Here is a 5,432-nt window from a genome sequence, read left to right on the forward strand (position 1 = left end):
AGGTCCAAGATTATCTTGCAGTGATACCAGAATTATATTGTGCTTCAAACCATACTTATGAGAACCTTAAACATCATGAAAACTGCCAAAACAGTAGCAAGAAAACTGAAAGTAAGGGGCCACAACAGCTGCCCGTTCAAACCTCCAGGCATGGAGCAACAGCAGCCTGAGAATCCACTCTTGAGAAGCCTGTGGACACACTGAGCCTCCTGAGAGCAAGAGCGAGGGAAAGGGGGTGAGCTCCGCACTGGGAAAGTCTTTCCCCAAATTAGGGACCAGGCTACAGGATTGTACGGAGAATTATCCGAATCCATGGCATCTAAGAAACAGAGCCAGGCCTGAAGTACCGACCCCGCATTCCTGGACGCCGGGGTTGAGACCAGAGAGCGGTGGTTCTGAGAAGGAAAACTACCTCAAAGGGAACAGGGAGCCGCGAACAGATGTAGGAGAGGCGTCAGAAGCTTCTGCAGGAAAAAGCAGAGCTTCGGTCGCCTCCCAGGGCCCCGGAGGTCGGAAACGTGCTCCAGCACCGGGCGAGAGCGGTGCCACTACTCACCCCTACTCTCCTACGGTCCCCGTCGTGGCCCTCCGGGACTCAGCCCCTGCCGGGGGAGCACCTACCCCGCCCGCCGCCAGGGGTGGTCTCAGCGGGCGAGAGGAGGCGGCGGCGCAGGTGTCCGTGAGCGCGGGCCAGAGAAGCGCCCCAAGAGGAGCTGGGTGCAAGGGAGGCAGTCTGGTGCCTTGCGCTCCCTAGCGCCGCCAACTTCGCCACCATCGACGTGGAAGGGTGAGGGGAGGCTGTGAGGGGAGGCCCTCGCCCAGTGGCCCGGACCCTCCCGGAGTACTAGGCCCGAGCTCGGGCAGGACCGCCGCCCCCGGTCCCCTCAGCGACACGACCCCCAGGCCTGAGTCCAGTCCCTCAGCCCCCGCGGCCACAGAGCAGCGGCGGCTCCCTCTCGGGCCGCGGTCGCAGCTGCATCCTCGTGCTCCTCCTCCTCTGGCGCCGCTGCCTACACACACAGCCCCGGCGCCTTTGGAGCCGCGGCGCCCTGACTGCCGTCGCCTAGCAACCGCGCGCATGCGCCCCACCCCCGCCGGCGACCGCCGCCACCGCTGGCGCCGCTGTAGAAGCTCAATCCTCCACCTATGAAAGTGTTCAAAAGCCCCCTTCCTAGAGCCGGGATGAAACTTCGTCAAGGTAGGGGTGAGGTGGGGAAAGGTACAGGATGCTTTTTGATCAGAAGAGGCCGTAGGACTTATATAGGACCTTCTGCTGGTCCCTCGACAAGCACCTTAGGGGTAGAGCAACAGTCCCAACAATCCAAACGTATTGTTTAGTCTTTCCTACTCCACTCCAATCATCCATCCTTCACAAGGACTTCCAGAAGAATGTTCTAAATAACTCCTCTGACCATGTCACTCACCTGCCTAACTCCTATAGTCAAGGGATAGTCCACTTACTAGGGCCTAACAGTTCTTGACTACTACAACATCCTCCCCAGTGGTCTCCCTGCCTTTAGACTTGTCTCCCAGTAATCTGTTCTCATACCTCTATCACAGTGATATTTGTGAAACGTAAATCTCCCACTCTCACTTCCTTCAGATTTAGAGAATGGGCTTTTGAGTTAGAGCCCATTTTGAATTTCTGCCCCACCACCGCGTTGCTGTGTTCCCTTGAGCTAGGATGCTTAACCTCTATTAATCTCTTTCATCTGTAAAATGGAAATAATTATAGTACCTATAAAATAATTATGAGGATTATATGAAAGAGTGCATTTAACGTACATAACTTACTCTGGCACCGAGTAAGCACTCAGTAAAAATTAGAGGTATTTTTCAACAGATCTTATTGCTTATAATAAGGAATAAAATACAAACTCCCTAGCTTACCATTAGAGGTCCTCTAAGACCTTGCGTCTCTTTATCTAGCCTTTCCACTCCTGCTTGGGCACCCAACCACAGACCAGTCCTTGCAGTTTTTGAAATACATCTATACCTATAAAATACTTAGGTATATTTCCCTAAAGTTCATCTGGGGAAGAAATCTATGTAAACTCTCCAGTCAATGAACATGTAAGTATCCAGTGATCCTTCCCAAACTACACATGTTAATTTTAAAATACTGACACTGAGAAATGAGATGTTGGTAGTAACTGTTCACAAAAATTGTGTGCTTTTCCTGGGGCTTTATTTACTCGATCTTTTTTGAAATTAGGCTTAAAGTTTCTGTAATGCGTAATGATGAAAATGACAACAGTTTTGAACTTAATACAATGCATAAACATATTTACAAACATCATCTGCCTTGCTAGATTTTTTTTTTTTTAGTAAAAGGTTTAAACATTTTAGGAAGTGGAAACAGCTGTACCATGTGTAAAAAGTCTGAGAAGCCCAAGAACAACTGCTAATGAAACATTAGTGGAGAGCTCAAATGGAATATAACACTAAAATGAAATTTTATGAAAACTAGACAGCCAGAAAATAGTGAAGAAAAAGAATAATAGAAAGGGTGAAAATTAATGAATCACTCTAAGACTAATGAACTAGAAGTACTAAATGGAAATAATCAACAAACTGTAATCAACAGGAAGGATCATCACATTGGGAATACATATTACAACTGTGAATATGCCAGTGAGTTTGAATAGAGTTCTCACACAGATTACACTTTTTCTTTCATATGATACAGACATGTCATTCGGTTTCAAAGGAAGACAATTCCTTAGTGTTCAACCTTTTTCAAGGACCATCAGGGACTCACAGGGACAGACCTCTAAAAGAATTTACTCAGGTATTCTAAAATCTGTATTTGGTTATATAAAATCTACATTCTACATTTATTGAACTCATCACATTCTATACCAAATATTTATTATGTCTACAGTGAAACAAAGGAATAAATATAAGTTTTGCTAGTCATTTTTAATTCTTTTATATTCCTTTCTAGATGCAGAACTGTGTCATTGTTGTGCTTAAACTCTTCCAATATTTTTCCTGGGGTTTCAATATAAAATCTGAGCCCCTTTGCACACATCAGCCTATCTGCCTCTATGTTGGTGAAGTATAAACTCCTATCAGCAATGAGAGACCTATCGACATCAATATGGAACGAAATAAAACATTTATTATGGAGTAAGCATAACACAGTACATGCATATTGGTAGCCTTCAAGAGACTGCAAAGTCAGGATAAAATTCCACACGACTTATACAGTAAAGCAAATTCAAAGTTCACTTGGGAATTGAGGTAGCTATTTGTTTAGTTAATTGACTTCCTCCAAAAGGGTAAAAACCCCACTCTACCTAGCATCTTGCATCCCACATGTGTGAGTTTTTTCTCAGCTGCTCTGCCCAAGACCCCCTGAGCGCCAACCCTAGCCCCCCTCGCTGCCCCATTCCCTCTCCAACAAGATGGAAGAAACTCTCCTAAACCAGGTACAGGTGTGCATTGGTGGGAAAGGAACTGCTCCTAGAAAGAAGAAGGGAGTTCACAGAACAGCTACAGCAGATGATTAAAACTTCAGTTCTCCTTAAAGAAGTTAGGGGTAAACACTATCCCTGGTATTGAAGAGGTTAATATGTTCACAAACTGGAACAGTGTTCCCCTTTAACAATCCTAAAGTCCAGTCATCTCTGGCAGCGAACACTTTCACCATCACGGGCGGGGGGGGGGGGGGGCAGCAGGCCGGGCCAAGACAAAGCAGCTGACAGAGTGCTGCCCAGCATCTCAGACCAGCCTGGGACAGTCTGACCATTTTGAGGAGTTGGGCGAAGCTCTGCCCAAACACTCTGGATGGAAAAGCACCACTTGCTACCAGAGAGGAGGATGAGGATGAACTTCCAACACTGGGGGAGAATTCCGATGAGGCTTCCAAGAATGAAGCAAACTGGATTCAGTCAACTGCTGAAGAAGATTCACTTGAAGCTACTGGGAGCTGCTATTTTAGAGTGACTGTTTTTGCAGGTTTTGTTCATGGATCTGATCAAGTCTAGATTTCTAATATTTTTAAGCCCAGCTTCTTGGACACTGCAGCTCTTTTCAGTTTCTGCTTATACACAAATCATTCTCTGCAGATAATTAAGCTGAAGAAGCCTGGGAATAACGTTTGAAACAAAGGTTCATAAAGTTCTTTGCCTATTAAAAGAAAAAAAAGAATAAAACTCCTCTTTCTCCCCAAAAGACACCATGAATATCTTCCTGAAAGGCAAATGGTTACACCTGGAGATAGGCTCTCACATTAACTCTGTAGATATATATTTACATTTCAAAGGAGAATATGGCTTATGACCTAGGAAACATGTCGACTTTATAAAACTGGACACTGAGACATTTTAGTCCCTGCAGAGATTTATCTACATTCCAAATTTTAAAGAAATGATTATGTCCACACAAAAGACACTCTAAGAAGTGAAAGAGAGGAAAATAGTCTCTTTTTTCTTTATTCACCTTTATTTATCTTTACAGTTTAGTGAGTTCTTCAAAAACAGAATTCTGTGGAGGCACAGTAGATGGCACCTTGTAGATAATGAGGAAATCTTTCTTAAATAAGTAAGAGGCAGAGAAGACTAGGGTATTGCTTTGGGTATTGACAGATGAATGAGTTTTCCAGAAAGGGATAAGAATATTTCATGTAAAGGAAAAAGTATGTTCAAAGATTCAGAAAGTATGAAAGTCCATGGTATATTCACTGAGAGTAGAAACATTTGACTTATACATACTACATTTGTATTTAGGGACTGTGCAGCATAAAGGTGTAATAGGGTTGAGTACAGGGAAGTAGATTGGAGAGAGACTGTGAAATGCCCTGAATGCCATCCTGGAGAGTTTGGAAAAAGTCTATCTATATCTAATGTCTAAAATAAGGCAACATACTAATACTTGTTTTGGGGTCATGGAGAAATAGTACATAGTACTTCAGCCCCAAAGATTTATAATCTGGTGGATGCCAGAAGACATAATAAATAAAATACCATAAGTTGACAGATGTATTTTAGGGGGAGAAAATAGGATTGGAGATCGACTTTGGATCAAGTTTCTGAGAAAGCTCCTTGGATGATTTCATCTTGACCTATAATGTAAAGGTTCTCCAAAAACCTTAGAGTAGTTCCTGGAATGCCAAACACTTGGAACCTGTGTGTCCATAAGCTGTAGTTCTTCCCCATTTTGTTTCCTGTTTCCATTCCAGCTCTTCTGAAGAAAATCACTCTGACCTTTAATGCAAATTGATGTCACCACAAATTTAGTTTCTCATCTCATAACTTGGCACCTCTTGGCAATCCTTTCAGTTTTTCTCAGTCAGTTCCTCTCCAATTCATTTCTTTATAAATTAATTTATTTATTTTTGTTACAGATGTTTCTCCTTTTTCCCCCACAGATTCCCCATTCCCCCTCCCACCCTGCCCTGTCCCCAGCTTTGTTGTCCATGTCCATTG

At 44.0% G+C, this 5,432-nt stretch overlaps 1 pseudogene; it reads left to right on the plus strand.

The window, feature by feature from the left end:
• Positions 1-3,410: 3,410 nt before the first annotated feature.
• LOC118636061 lies at positions 3,411-3,992 on the plus strand (annotated as a pseudogene).
• Positions 3,993-5,432: the final 1,440 nt, after the last annotated feature.

This window comes from Molossus molossus, unplaced genomic scaffold (genome assembly GCF_014108415.1).
Source record: "Molossus molossus isolate mMolMol1 unplaced genomic scaffold, mMolMol1.p scaffold_m16_p_2, whole genome shotgun sequence".
Taxonomy (NCBI): Eukaryota; Metazoa; Chordata; class Mammalia; order Chiroptera; family Molossidae; genus Molossus; species Molossus molossus.